At 40.8% G+C, this 16,306-nt stretch overlaps 1 long non-coding RNA gene across 7 annotated transcripts in view; it reads left to right on the top strand.

Annotated features, from left to right (window-relative positions):
- Positions 1-16,306, top strand: part of LOC123572902 (uncharacterized) — a 139,856-nt gene that overhangs the window by 71,033 nt on the left and 52,517 nt on the right. For all 7 annotated transcript variants that reach the window (XR_012434209.1, XR_012434207.1, XR_012434205.1 and 4 more), the window contains one exon: positions 12,415-12,479. This is a non-coding gene — a long non-coding RNA (uncharacterized lncRNA). The remainder of the gene's footprint in view (positions 1-12,414; positions 12,480-16,306) is intronic.

Below are 16,306 nucleotides of genomic sequence, written 5' to 3' on the forward strand. Positions count from 1 at the left end.
TGCAGTCTGAAGGAAGAAAGTGGCCAACAATGATTCACATAGCAGGAAAATATCTCAACCCTTAGAATTCAAACATGCCTTTGTTCATTCATTCATTCAATAAATATGCATGAAGTGCCAACTTTATACCCAACATTGCACTAAGGGTGGGGTTGCACAGAAAAATAGCGTGTGGTCTCTGCACTTGAGAGGTTCAAGGTCTGGCCATTGAAGGAAGAAAAAATAATTATCTACTGTTTATTTTGCACCTATGTCCCATCAAGAACTGTCCTGGGGTCCTTTATTTATTTTTGCTCGTTCAATACATAATGAGTCTATGAGTGAGGCTGACATAATAGAACACTGAGATGTCCCAAAATCAAGTAACCTAACCAAAGTCTCACAGCTAATATGGGAATGCAAACCCAGTTGCCCTGGCCTCAAAGACCATGCTCTTTCTACTGCACCTTGAGGCCTCCCTGAAATGAATGCAACCTTCAATCTGCCCTCAAAGATTACACAGACAAGTTTACAAATAATAACAATATGATTGCTTTAATAATAACACCACTTCCAAGGCTTACTCAGGTCTCTTTTCAGCACTGAAGACGACTTTGGAACCCACCTATGACACTGCATATACTCTGTTTCTTTTCTTTTTTTTTTTTTGAGACAGTGTCTCACTCTGTCACCCAGGCTTGAGTGCAGTGGTGCGATCTCAGCTCACTGCAACCTCTGCCTCCTGGGTTCAAGCGATTCTCCTACCTCAGCCTCCTGAGTAGCTGGGACTACAGGCACCTGCCACCACGCCCGGCTAAATTTGTAATTTTTTTTAGTAGAGATGGGGCTTCACTGTGTTAGCCAGGGTGGTCTTGATCTCCTGACCTCATCATCCACCTGCCTCAGCCTCCCAAAGTGCTGGGATTGCAGGCGTGAGCCATTACACCCAGCCGACACTGCATATATTCTGAAGGGCAAACACTGGGGAGTCTTCTGAGGAGAAAATGTGTGTTTTGTGCTTCTTGCCCTCTCTAATGATGTCTTCTGTAAGGTATAGGGTCTGCTAAGATACAGCTATATGGACCCATATCCCAGAGCCTGGGATTCCATTGCTTCCTACATGAAGAGCATCAAGAAAAATGACACAGGCATTTTTATTCCCCTAAAGGGGAATAGTGCTTCCATTGTTTTGGGTGCATATTTCTACACTAAAACTAATTACGTCTCATGGTCCTTACCTGTTTTCCTTTTTTATTTTTATTTTTTTGAGACAAGGTCTCACTCTGTCACCGAGGCTGGAATGCAGTGGCACAATCAGGGCTCACTGCAGCGTCAACCTCCCAGGCTCAAGCAATCCTCCCACCTTAGCCTCCTGAGTAGCTGGGATTACAGGTGCAAGCCACTACGCCCAGCTAATATTTGTATTTTTTATAGATATGGGGTTTCGCCATGTTGCCCAGGCTGGTCTCGAACTCCTGGACTCAAGCACTCCACCTGCCTTGGCCTTCCATAGTGCTTGGATTATAGGCATGAGCCTCTGTGCCCGGCTACCTTACCTGTTTTCTTGTCAGTCTCCCTCACTAAACTGTGAAGCTCTCCACACTAGGAACTCCGTTCTGTTCACCATGATATATTCAGCTCATATAGCAGTTCATTGCACATCGTAAGTGATCATTAAAATATTTATTGAGGAAAAGAAGAAAACTCTAACTCTATTAACCCATTGTGGGTTTGGGGGTTTTTGTTTTAAGTTTATTTGCAAAGGTCTGCACCAAGTCCTAGAAGAATGGTCAACACAAAACTGAATAAGACCAACCCTGACCCTGGTTAGCACATCTAACTCGCACATATTATTGGTTTAACTTACAAAGGAAAACCCAGTTTTTGAGTTACCAACACTGAAATAAATGCTATGAAAACATGGCCTATAAATTCCCACACTGACTTTATTTATCAGTATGTTAAGGATCAATATTCCTTAAGAAATAAGCTATAACTCAGAAGTAATTATCAATCAAATTACAAAATTTATAGCCCCTTAGATGCAGGACATTGAACACACACACACACACACACACACACACACACACACACACTCACATGTTTAATCTCCACTCCTTAGAAACCCACTTAAGTGTCAGTAAAATAATATAAAAGTTTAAATCCACAAGAAAAATGGAATGGCAGAAAAGACAACAGTGGAAAAAAATATCCACAAATACCTGCTGGATAGAAAGCTATTGAAGAAGTGATGATTTAAGCAGAACAGAAAAGGCTGGATTCTGTGAGCCTACAGAGGCGACTCAATAAAAAACAAGCCAGTCTTTCTTCAGAACTGTGGGAATTTTCAGGAATTGGAGGCATGGGGCCTGCAGACGGTGAAGGCATGCAGTCAAGGGTGGATTGAAAGTCAATACAGTTATCTCCTTAGGTTCATCCATCATCATCACCTCCCACCTCCAAGACAGGTGGTTTATTCTCTCCAAAACAGGCTTCAAGACCAACACCCAAGGCACAGAAGGCAGTAACTGGGGCCATTACCAAGAGTCTGAATCTTTAGATTAAAATGATCATGTGAGTGCCCAAAAAAATAAGAAAAGACCCAACCAAGACACATCATTTTGAAATTTCAGCGCTCCAGGGAAAACACAATGTTTACATAAAAATGACAGAGAATTAGAGTGCTATTGGACTTGTACACAGAAACATTGAAAGCTAGAAGATAATAGTTCAATGCTTTTAAATTCAGAATGAGAATTATTTTTAACCTACAATCCAATTCTTAGCCAAACTGCCAAGCAAATGCAAGGGTAGAATAAAGATATTTTCAGGCAGGCAGGAAAGTTCTCAGTACATTTACCTCACATGCACCGTTTCTCAGGAAGGGTGTGTCACCAAAAGGAGAGAATAAAGCAAGAAAGAAGAAAACACAGAAACCAGGAAGGAGAGACTGCAATACAAGAGTGGTGAAGAGAATTGCCAGGATGATGGCAGAAGAAGGTCTTTGGGACGACAATAGTATAGAGGCCCAAAAGAAAAACCAGCAAAAGTTGGAAAAAGAAAGAAAAGGGCCCCAGGAAGGAGGCCTTGAGATACTGGTAGATTATCTGTTACGTATTACTACGCGGAATGTTTTGGGAAACTTGGAAGTTGTGGCAGGACTTAGGGACAGTTATATACAAAGAAAAGCTGGTGAAAACAACAAGGTGATCATTAACTTCAAGAAAAACAAAACACTGCACAAGAAAGGAAAGGTAGTTATCGTGTCGTGTTAGCTCAGTAGAGAACATTATTTACCTAGTTATAATAATATTAACCCTGAATATTGATTTAACCAAAAAGGGGAACAAGAGGGAACAGTGTTGTGGAGACGTAAATCTTCACCAACTGTAATAATCACTAAATAATGGTCTAGGAGGACATATATATTACCCAGAAATATGGAGGTAAATACCAGAGGAAACAGCTAAAATTAATTTAAAGTAGCTGCCTCCAGGGAGAAGGACTGGTGGTAAAGAGAGTGGGCCAGGAGAATTGCTCTGTTTTGGTTTTGTTTTGCTTTACTTCTTAAAGCCCTTTAGTAAGATTTGACTTTTAAAAACGTGTACCTTTATTTGGATAAATTTACACTTATTTAAAAACATTAAGCTGCCATAACGGATTAGTAAAGAGGCTTATGATTAACAAATTAGATACACTTCTGCCCTCAAGGATCGTGCAATTTAAACACAAATTCCACCCCCCACCAAAAAAAAAATACAGACTGTTTCCTAATATAACAAAGCGTAGATTTCAGAATCAATCTGTATGCATTTGCCTCTTCTTCTCTCCAATTTGTAGAAATATTTAAAGTGTGAAGATGTTTCCTCAGTAGATACTCCCGTGTTTTCCCAAGATGTTGAAGACATTAATTACAAAACGTTTATCACAGTGTGGGTGAATATTTGTATGTGGTAACACTTGTTAACCAAAGCAGGGAAACCAACTGGTGGCGGGAGAATTCGTAGTGCCTTTATCTGAGTCTACATACAAACAGGGCCGGGCCTGGTGGTTCATATCTATAATCCCAGGGCTTTGGGAGGCCAAGGCAGGAGGGTCGCTTGAGTTCAGGAGTTTGAGACCAGCTTGGACAACGTAGTGAGACACTGTCTCTAAAAGAAAAAATTAAAAAATTAGCTGGGCATGTGCCTGTAGTCCTAGCTACTTGGGAGGCTGAGGTGGGAGAATCGCTTGAAGCCAGGAGTTCAAGGCTGCAATGCGCTATGATTGCACCAATACACTCCAGCCTGGGCAAGAGAGCATGTCCCCGTGTCTTAAAAATAAATTCAAACAGGGAAGGTACCACAGATATATGGGGTTTGTGCCACGTCTTCAGGCACAATAGATATGCAATTTGATGGGTCGGAGGAGACTGGTCCATCTCTAATTCACCGAGAATGGTTTGGAAAGGAGGAAAGTCGTAGGTCAAATTGAGAGTCAGAATGGCCCTGGGGGTTCTCAGAAACCTGCAAGGGGAATAAGACACTCCAGGGTCATGAGAATGTAACCTGCTAATTCATCCCCCAACTGCAATTTCTTCATCACAGCAGAAATCCCTGGTGGACCAAAAGACTTTTCACCCAAAGCAGCATCACCACAACAAAGCAATAGCTAGCCACCTCACAACAATAATAATGTGTTAATGACTTTGATAAGAGAGGATACATATCATTATCACCTCTTAATTACCTTTTGGGCAATGAAAAAGCAGCTGTGGAATACACAAATCAAGGCACTTGGGGAGGAAATTTCCTTTAAAGTGGTCCCTGTGATTGTAAATTTTGTATTATTCTGCCTCCATTACTTGTCTTTTTTCTTTTCTTTTTTTAAAGGTTACCTGCCATTTGTTAAGAAGCAAAGCACCAGCTTGTGCTTGATTCTGTGCATATTACAAACACGGTGTTTACCTATAGGAAGATCGTTTCCTTTGGGCTTAGCGTTGACCTCCTTGTTGATTTGCCTCCTGCCGTCATATTCACAGAGCGCGGCTCTACACATTTACTTTGCAAGCCAAGAACCAGGAGACACTTTGTAGAGGCATTTCCTTAAGAGGAAGACAAGCCTCAGTTTTCATTTGCCTCTGCACCCAGCACGATGCATTGCATATAATAGCCAGTAAATGTAAGCTGAACAAAATGTATGTGTTCATTCCAGAGATTATAGAGGTTTCACTCTTTCAGTTTGGATATGGCTTTTGAGGTCCTAAGTAATAAGCTCTATTTGTATGAGGGAATCTAGACCACCTCCGATTGCTCTGCACCACAGTCACCAGGGCTTCTAAGCAGGAATAAGGGAATCCAGCTGGCTCTGACACTCACATACCTTTCTAGGGGAGAGGAGAAATAGCTTTAGTTCTCACTTACCAAGATCCTCATCAAACTCTCACCCCATCCTGTATATATGCGATGTGGAATTCCCAAACATAATTCCTGAGTTGTCCTGTCCCCTAAAACTCTGCCTGGTGGCCAGCTAGGGAATTAGTGATTTTCTTTTTTCTTTTCTTTTTTGAGACAGAGTCTTGCTCCGTCACCCAGGCTGGAATGCAATGGCACGATCTTGGCTCACTGCAACCTCTGCCTCCTGGGTTCAAGCGATTCTCCTGCCTCAGTCTCCTGAGTAGCTGGGATTACAGGTGTGCACCACCACCCCCAGCTAATTTTCATATTTTTAGTAGAGACGGCGTTTCACCATGTTGGTCAGGCTGGTCTTGAAGTCCTGACCTCGTGATCTGCCCACCTCAGCCTCCCAAAGTGCTGGGATTATAGGTGTGAGCTACCGCACCTGGCCAGAATGAGTGATTTTCTACAGTAGGTTAATGTCCTTTTCTCTTTCTCGCCACATAAAAGGCTGTCACCAACTTCACTTTTTCTTTGCAAGATGTTCTCTGTGAGTTTGAGGTCACCTGAACATAATTCCCATGACCATTTCAGGATTCCCACTCTAATATTGTCTTGCCCTCAATGGAATTCTTTTTTAGCTGTATAAAATTCCCCATTCATGTCTCAGTTATCAGCTATAATGTTTGATGGTTCTGAGGCAACTCATTTCTTTACAAGTTGGCAAACTCATTGCTAACTCTCCCAAGAAAGGTAAGGGGTAGGGGGAAAGAAAGGGAGAAAAAAAGCAACGAGGGAGGGAGAGACGGAGGGAGGGAAAGAAAGGAGGGAGGGAGGAAGGGGAAGAAATATATTCAACTTTCTTTGAATAAGAAAGAAGAATTAAAATGCTGCTTCTTAAAGTGTGTCTGCCTTGTTATTTTTATTTTTTACCAGTTTTATTCTACCTTCTGTTTTGGGCCTGGAGCAGACGTAAAGGACTTACTGAAGTACTTTATATTCATGAACCTAGGGCAATCTAAATCTAAGATTATCTCTCAAATCTGAAGTTAACACAAAAAACCACAAGTGATGAGTGGACAGCTGAGATGACTACAGATTCCATTATTTGGATGGGATAAAAATTGATTAGAAAAAGTATTATCTAGATTAACAGTCATCCTGATTTTTCTACAGTGATTCTGTCTCTCTCTCTTTTTTTTTTTAAGTTGAACTGGTCTTTTGCATTTTGTTTGGTGAAGGGGAAGACAGTGCAGGCACATGCAATTCACTGGGTCAGGTAATATCTTTCCTGGACTTAATCAGACCCGGAGCAACTACCCTAGCTCCTTGCTCTCTCCTCCCACCAGTTGCTGCAGTCAGGCAAGACCCTTTATCACACCCTGGGCTTAGCAAGAGCTTCATCTGTGACCTCAGAACAGATAAAAGCGCAGGTCATCGGGAGAGGGCGGGAGACAAACCAGACATTCCTTTCTGTCCCATCCCACCCAGAGCAGCCTCCCTTCCCACCTTCACCAACACCCACCTCTCAGCCCCTTTTCTAAAGGCCCCTGATGCTTCTTTACCTCTGTTCCAGAAACCAGTCTTTGGTGGTACCTGAGGCTGATATTTACTACAAAGGAGAGTAATGTTTACTTTAGAGGACAGTGTTTGGGAATAGCCCATGGTTAGTTTTTATAATCTAATGAATCCACCATTGAACTTGAGGCCGGGTGTGGTGGCTCATGCCAGTAATCCCAGCACTTTGGAAGGCAGAGGTGGGCAGATTACCTGACATCAGGAGTTTGAGACCAGCCTAGCCAACATGGTGAAACTCCCGTCTCTACTAAAAATACAAAATTAGCTGGGCATGGTGGTGTGTGCCTGTAATCCCAGCTACTCAGGAGGCTGAGGCAGGAGAATCGCTTGAACCCGGGAGGCAGTGGTTGCAGTGAGCCGAGATTGCGCCATTGCACTCTAGCCTGGGCAACAGAGCAAAGCTCGGTCTCCAGAAAAAAAAAAAAAAAAAGAAAAGAAAAGAAAAGAAAAGAAAAGAAAAGAAATTGAACTTGAAAGAGGAGCAGGAGCAAAAGCTCCAAATTGCCATGTGAGGATGACAAAACAGGAGAGGGCTGTGAGATCAAGGAAGAAGGGAGTCTTGGTTTCTAAAGCCCACGCCATTAAAGACTGGAAGGTTGTTATTAGGCCAGTGGGGTAGAAAAGAAAACGAGTTACCTTATTTTAAATATTTTGTTATTTTTGGCCCTACAAACAATAATAGCTAAAACCAGAGTGCTGGGCTCTGGCATCAGACTGCCCAATTTTCAATCTAAATGTTGCTGCTTATTTACTGGGGGATCTTCCTTAACCTTCTAAGTTTCAATTTCTTATCTGTAAACTGGCCATAATACTACAATTTCTCATCTGTAAATTGGGCATGATAGTACATTGAGTTGTTGTGAAAATTAAAAATGATAATGTAGGCCAGGCACGCGCGCCTGTAATCCCAGCACTTTCGGAGGCTGAGGCGGGCAGATCACGAGGTCAAGAGATTGAGACCAGCCTGGCCAACATGGCAAAACCCTGTTTCTACTAAAAATAAAAAAATTAGCTGGGCATGGTGGCACATACCTGTAATCCCAGCTACTCGGGAGGCTGAGACAGGAGAATCATTTGAACCCAGGAGGTGGAGGTTGCAGTGAGTGGAGATCGTGCCACTGCACTCCAGCCTGGTGACAGAGGGAGACTCCGTCTCAAAAAAAGAAAAAAAAAGATAATGTAATACATAGCTTAGAATAGTATCCATCTATTCTAATATGCAATAGTAATAGTAAACCCTCAATAAACACTAAATTTATTTTACTCATAATTGTCATCACTGCACGGGTAGATACTTTACATGCATTATCCCCACAACAACCCAGGAAGGGATGAAACGTCTTAGTAATTCCAGAAGTCAGTGACAAACAGACATCTACCAGATCGCCTCTTCTACCAAGAAAATGCTCCAAAAGTTTTTTGTTCCATACCTTATCCTCATTTTCGAATGGGAAAATGTGGTTGTGATATGCAGAGCTCTCTTAGTCTTCTCTCATTTTCTCCTGGCTTCTCTTTGAAACTTTGGTACCCTGGGAGAAAGGGCAAGTAACCTTCTATTCTAATGTCATTCATGTGGAAGAAATTGGAGAAAAAACGTGTCCCTTCTTCCTCTGTAATCGCAAGGGGAGGGGAGCACAAGAAAACAGGTCAGATGGTGCAGGGTGCCATAGTTCCAGCGTGCAAGGTTGGAACCCTATGGCTTCCTGAACAAATCCATTTATATATGGTTAGAGTTCATAGTATTATTATTATACTATGCTCAACTTTAGGTACATCATGGAGATAATAGACTTTTATGTGCTAGACCAAGGACATATAATCACTATGCAAAACTTTGTTTGAATTAGAAAAAGATGTTCCAAAGCTCCAAGGAATATGCTAAACAATGAACTATTAGGACACAACTGGTACATAATTTGCAAACTTACTGAGGGATTTTAGGTCAACTTTCGTCATTTCCCTCCTAAGAATCTGTAGCAGATATTGTCGATTGAATCAATACTAGTTAAGCCTTAGTAAGGATCTGCTTTGAGCTCACAGGACTGCACGCAGTTGCATGCTCTCAGCCCTTTTAAACCTTCCTCCAGCATAATTCTTTTCATGGTATGTTGTGTTTGTTGGTTTGTTTTTCTCAAAAGACTGAGCTAAGCCTTAGTCACCTTTAAATCCCCTGAGCCTAGAATACATTAATAAAAGTTATAGGTGGAGAGATTTCATTTCTGTATAAATGTAGAAGGAATGAGGAAGGAAGGGGAAAGAAAGGAGGGAGGGATGGGGGAAGGGAGGGACGGAGGGAGGGGAGAGGAAGGAAGGGAAGAAGGAAGGAAGGAAGGAAGGAAGGAAGGAAGGAAGGAGAGAGAAAGAAGCCATGGAAGTGGTTATCTCTCTAATACAATAGTGTTTTTTTGCTAATAGCTGGATTTAAAAATTCCAATTCTACGATTCTCTGAATTTTGGAACATTTATTAAGGGCCCAGCACTGCAGAAGAGGGAAAGTGAGGAGAGTTTAACAAATAGACATTAGTAACAAACACTATCTTTAAGGAACTTACAATGTAATTGGGGAACTAAACTTAACACAGGAGATAATCAAGGGACAATACATCCCCGCACATACATTGCTTTTAAATTACTTGTCACAGACAAAACTGTGAGGTCAGAAGACACAAGCTGGAGGAATCAGGAAAGACTTCTGTGAGATTTGAAAGTTGGGCTGCCCCTTGATAGCTAACGGGAAAGAGCAACAATCTCGGTGAAGTCACAGACAGAGATGAGTCTGTTCAGGCATTGGTGAAGCCAGTTTGGCCAGGGAGAGAAATGGGCAGAGTGGGGCCTAATTACAGATGGCCTTGGAAGTCAGCCCAAGGCATTAATGTGGTCTGTGCTAGCCAACAGAAGCAGCCCGGAGGTTCTCGGGCAGAACTCATTCCCCATTCTTTCTCTTCCTCTTTCCAATGGATGAGGTGACTTGCATTGGCTAGAATCACCCTGTGGGTGATGAATTCCTGAGAATGTGGCAGATGAAAGTGGCGGTGGCAGCGCCAAGCATCTCATTCTGCTTCCCAGATGGTGATAAATCTAGGCCAGGAAGCGTCACTATTTCCCCAAGTTCTGTGACTTCACAGAAGTTGCAGGAGATGGGGTGGAGAGTGGGGATAAAGAACTGTTCTCCACAGCCTTGGAGGGTGGTATTTTATAAGAGGCATATGGTGCCAGCTCCCATCTGAGATGGTTTCCACATGTGCACCACTTACAGGCTAGATAAGAAACCAATCGAGAAGTATCCTCTCAGCAAAACACTCCAGGGTTGGCTGATCCTACCTTCTGCCTTTCTAGATTATCAAGACTTTCCACAGAAAGTTAAGTATGTGTTTTTTTCTTTATCTTTGAAGTCGAACCCTAAATATACTTGATGGGTTATATAAGAATGGCTATCCCTGAAACTAAATTCACCACATGAGCTATCGTTATACCACCCTGATTACTTCAGAAGAATAAATGTTTGAAGCCATTTTGATAGCCATAAAGTATTAGAGTTTTAACAGAATGAAAACACACTATAAAATAAATACCTATCAAATTTTATGCAATTTGAATAAAATACACATTATGTTTACATATGTAGATTAATTCAAACTAGCCATGTTTTCACACTTAGTGATTAACCACAGTTTTGTTTTATATCTCATTGCAATTGGCCCTATCATTTAGAAAATATTCAAAGAATGCCTTAAATGCTTTACATTTCTATGCATTAAATTGGAAAGATTATCATTCAAATAAAAAAAGGGTATTTGAAAATATACTAAGAAACAATAAGAAATAATTTTATGTAACTAGTTTTATGTTGATTTGAGAGTGTACTTGAGAACAGAGAAACCATGTGTATTTGTGTCTCTCTCTAGCCTATCTCTGTGGTAGTATGGTTTGTCTGTGTCTCCATCAAACCAAGACTTTGGATAATTTCTTATGGGAACAATAAGCCTGCAAAAAAAAAAAAAAAAAAAAAATTTGGGGGAAAATATTGAGAAGAAAAGTCTGCTCTTTTGTTTCATGTGCCAGGAAATAATCATAATAGTTTTAATTAATGTATACTCTGCAGCCTAATACATTTCAAATCACATTTTGCAACAGACATAAAGGAAGAGATATTGCTTACAAAATCCATTTTGCAGGTAGAAAAACTGATTGCAAGAATAAATGACTTGTCTGAAGACAGATTGCCAATAACAGATACAATCAAATCTAGCTGTGTTGACTTTCAGCTCAAAGTTCTTTCTGCTAAATCTCATTTGTGTCCAGGATGTCACTGCCACTGGACAAGATTTTATTTAGACCAGAGAAGGGCTCACAGGAGAAAAACAAAGGATCTTAGGAGGTCTTCCCATCATACATTCCATCTTTTAATTCATACAGGAAGTTAAACCACTGGTTCCCAATGTGGTTGGTCATCAAAATCACCCATGAGGGCTTCCCTGTCCCTGCCAATCTTGTCTACAGGACACCTTCTTCCCATCTCTCCTATCTCACACTCATCTTAAAACCCACTGCACAGATCTTTTGTGCTATTTCTGCATCGCACAGTGCATCTTCAAGAGACTCCATGGTTAAATATATTTAAGATCAGCTGCTACAAAGCAGTGGTCATTTGGAGCTAATCGGATCTCACACCAACACTAATAAAATATAATCTCTGGAGGTAGAGTCCTGTTAGACTTATTTTCCAAAATGAACAAACAAACCCTCCCATAATATGTTTACTAATTAACTACCTGACACACTTCCATATTGCTTTTTAGTTCCTGTTTGAAGTGTCCTGCTTCTCGTAAACCTCTTCATTTGCTTTTTTTTCATTTGCTATATTTTCTGTCCTTTTAGTCTCAAAAAGCCCCTGCCTGGAAGATTTTGATGAGTATGCAGGTTTGTAAAGCAAATGATATTAGAAGATTTCAAAACACTGTATTTTAGAATGAAAGAAGGAAAGAGAAGTAATTTGGTCCAGGGGTATCTTACTCATCAGCTTGTTGGCATTCCGAGAGGTGGCTGTCGGGGCAAGAAGATTCACAAATTACCCAACACAAAGGAGAATAGACACAAAGAAGAAGTGATAATTCTTACTAAGGAAGAAACAGGCCCAGGTACATGAGCTCATATTCTGTGTTATTCTGTTAATTCTTTAAATGGCAGCCTTGGATGGAAAAAAAAAAAAAAAAAAAAAAAAAAAAGCTTTTATAGGGAAGAATGACCATTGCAGAGGTTTTAAAATCCTCTTCATTGTGCACAATTCTAGTAACTAGTGTTATAATAGGATTCATCCAAAAATGTAAGAAAATGAAACAAAACGATAAAACAACAAACGATTTCTTCAGAATGCTTGGTAGAATGTTTTAATTAACCCAACTTTGTGATAAATTAATAATTGGCGTGTTTACCTGTGAGTGGAAAAAACACAAACTACCTTTTCCCTGCTCTCACACCACAGCAATCAACAAAGAAGACTTCGTGACCAAATGCGTGGGAGAGTTCTCACCACATACCAGCAATCAAGTGAGTCTGCAGTCTACACCAGCTGGGTGTTGTCTAATTTAATTCTAACACTATCTACCCAGAGATAGTGTCAGATCTCACAGGTTGAGGGCTCAATCCCTTTAGATTGTCCCCCCTTTCAGACACCTGTCACAGGTTTGGGCTTCCAGAACTTTTGACCAACCGGCTTTAAGTTGGGGTTCCTACGACTTCCTCCTTGGATTGGATTCATTTGCTACAGCAGCTCACAGAACTCAGGGAAACACATTTACCAGTTTATATGGATGAAGAGGAATGGGGAGGGTTGCGGTGCTTCAGTGTGTTCGGTTCTCTGGGAAGCCCTCCAAACCCAGTTGTTCTGAGTTTTTATGGAAGCTTCATTATGCAGGCATGGCTGATTAGACCCTTGATCACTAGTGATCAACTCGACCTTCAGCCCCTCTCCCCTCCCACAGGTTAGGAGATGGGACTGAAAGTCCAAAACCTCAATTCCTGCCTTGGTCTTTCTGATGACCAGCCCCCATCCTGAAGCTAAGAGGGGCTGCCAGCCATCAGTCACCATTAGCATGCAAAAAAACACCACTTTGGAGAATCTAAGGACTTTAGGAGTTGTATGCCACAGAACGGGTTGAAGATCAAATATATATTTTACAATATCTCATAACCGTTTACATAATGTATTTAGTAAACAATCCTGAATATAATTGTATTGATAAATCAAAGAACATGGTAGATGGTCAGCCATGTCTTTAGTTCTCATTGTGCAATTCTTTAGGTGCAAATGTACTCCCACATAATTGACAGGAAGTGACTAAACAGAAACACTTGTACTGTATCTGCCCTTTTCAGCACCACAGTAAGCAGGAGGGCACTATCGACAGAGAGAATGCATCATGCATGCCTGCTTGCGTGCACTCATATTCATTCGACAATGGGCACTGACTGTGTAAGGCACAGTACGAGGCACGTTTACAGCTGTGAATGTGATAGGTATGGTCCCTGCATTTCTAGAACTTACATTCCAGAACTCTAGCTGAGAAGACAGAGAACCTCAGCATCCAAACTCAATGAGCGAAGCAGGCAAATTTTGCAGGGGATGTTGGGGAAAAGCAAAGCCACTGTCTTTGTCAGTTTAGGTTGCTATAACAGAATGCCATAGACTGGGTGGCTTCAACGACAGATATTTATTTCTCACAATTCTGGAGGCTGGGAAGTCCAAGAACAAGGTAAGGGATGATCCAGAGTCTGATGAGGGCCCACTTCCTGGTTTGCAGATGGTGGTCTTATGGTTGTGTCCTCTCATGGCAGAAAGAGCAAGCTCTAGTCTCTCTCTTTTTGTAAGGACACTAACTTCATCATGGAGGCTCTACCCTCAAAACTTCCTCTCAACTAATTACCTCCCAGAGGCCCCAGTCATCCACTGGGGATTAGGGTTTCAACATATGGATTCTGGGGGCAGAGACATGCAATCCAAAACATTCATCAGACCTGTGCTATCCAACAAATAGCCATAGCCACATGTGCCTTTGAAGTGAAGCTCATCCAAAGTGAAACAAGCTGTGAGTATAAAATACACACCAGATTTTGAAGATTTAATACTCAAAAAAGAATGGAAAATATCTCATTAATAATTTCTTATATTGTTGATATGTTGGTTGCAGTGATAATACTTTGGATATTGGGTTAAATACAAATATCATGAAATTTTATCTTGCTAGTTTATTTTTACTTTTGTTTAATGTAACCACTAGAAAATTTAAAATTACTTCTGTGGCTTGAATTTGTGTCTTGCATTATATTTCCATTGGACAGCGATGATAGCCTAGTTGTTCTGAAATGGGGGCAATTTAGCCCCAAAGGGGACATTTGGTAGTCACAAGTGAGGGAAGAGGTTTATTGGCATCTAGTTGGTAGAAGCCTGGGATGTTACTAAACATCTTATAATGTACAGGACAGCCTTCCTCCCATAACAAAGAATTGCGTACCGAAAATGTCAATAGTACCGATGTTGAGAAACCCTGGTCTAGAGAAATTGATTAATACAATTTTCAAAAGACCTTAATTTGAATAAGTGAATAATCTACAAGTCTATATCTCTATAAAGGAATATATATAATCTAGTAATCTATAATCAATACATTGCTATTTGCAATATAAAGGTCCTGGGGCCAGAAGCATCCCAGGCATGGGGCATGAAACAAAGAACATGGAAGAAGAGAAGAGAATTCGGAGCAGACTAGCTCAGGCCACTTCTTCAGACTCTAATGGTGATGATGTGTCACCAGCATGTCAGTGAGGAAGAACTGAGGTGCTCTCAGACACTTAATCAGTGGCTTGTACCTTGTGGCACATATTTCTGAGTTTGAGGAGTCACGTCAAATATACACAACAAATCTCATTAAGTCCTATGTTAAGGGCCTTGTATTTATCATTCAGATTAGTTGGTGCCTTCCATCATAACGATGTTGAAGTTCAAAATGAACAAAGTTAAGACAGTAGTTCTTCTCAATAAAGTTTACTTCTGACTGAGCATACCATGTGTTTTAAAAAAGTTGAGAAACTGGCCAAAGGCAGTCCTAACCCTGTAACACCCTGGGAATTGCTTTTCTTTTGAAGGTGTGCCCGATTTCAACTGGTTTATTTGCCATGTGCTTTTTCTTATTCCAAGGTAATAAAGAGTTCTGATTATTTCAGCTTTCTGGTTGCTTGAGTTTTAGCACAGAGTTGTGACCATAGTTGGATTTGATGCACTAAGTATTTAGAATTGCTGGATCAAAGGTTTTGGGAACTTTGGCTAAGTATTTGGAACTGCTACTTCTCTGTTTCAGTCTTTAAGGAGAAGCACAGTGCTTATCACTGAAGTTCTTCACAAATAACTGCAGAAAAGTCCATTTCCTTATTTTGTGCCCAGGAATGGAAATCTACTCTACTCTTCCTTCACTCCACACTGTCCCATTCTGAAAATTATCCTTCTTTGAATGTCCAGTTCTGCCACTCCTTTTCCCTTAACCTCTCCTTCTCAAAGCACAACTGTTGCTTTGAGATTTAGCTAAATAAAGCTTTTCCATTCATGCATTTGCATTTTTATTTCCAGGGCACCTTGGGTTATTTCTTAAACAGGCAGAAGGTGGTGTTCTTTTAAACTCACAATCTCCAAAATTCAGGCACAAATAAGGCTCCACTTGGAAGCAAAAATAAATTGGTTAGTGATCGGTGAAAGAAAATTATCTTGTTATAGAAACCACTTAAGGAAGACCAGGATTGGTCTGCAAATAGTGTGCTACATCATTCAACCACAGGAAGAAAAAAAGGAAACCACATCACTTTACATAACTTTAGTACCTCATATAACCTTCCAGGCCCTCCTCCTCTAGCCAGATTCATCATCTGCCTTTAAAGCATAATAATTTTCTGGAGTAAGACATATCTAGGAAAAGTATACTTTGGATAAAAATAAACATAACTAATTTATATTCTATGTGCTATATAGCTATGTTTTAGAGCAGAGGGAATACTGGATTGAACTCTTCCACAAGTATTCCAGAGTTCACAAGTATTCCAGCTCTCTTTCTGGGTCCATGGTAACATCGCCTTCTTTCACCTTTTTGAATTTAGACATGACCATATGAATGGCTTTGACTAGTGAAATATGAGCAGAAGTGAGGCACATCACTCTGAGAGGAACTGATCATGGCAACATGCACCAGCCTAGAACTTTGAGGTACTTAGATCATCAGAGGCCCTCTGCAGACCCTCTTTGTAGATGCAGTGGGAAACGTTAAGTCACAGAGGTTTGGGGTTTTTCTTTATTGTGGCATATCCTAGCCTGTCCCAAGTAATCCAATACA

This window comes from Macaca fascicularis, chromosome 4, assembly GCF_037993035.2.
Source record: "Macaca fascicularis isolate 582-1 chromosome 4, T2T-MFA8v1.1".
NCBI lineage: Eukaryota > Metazoa > Chordata > Mammalia > Primates > Cercopithecidae > Macaca > Macaca fascicularis.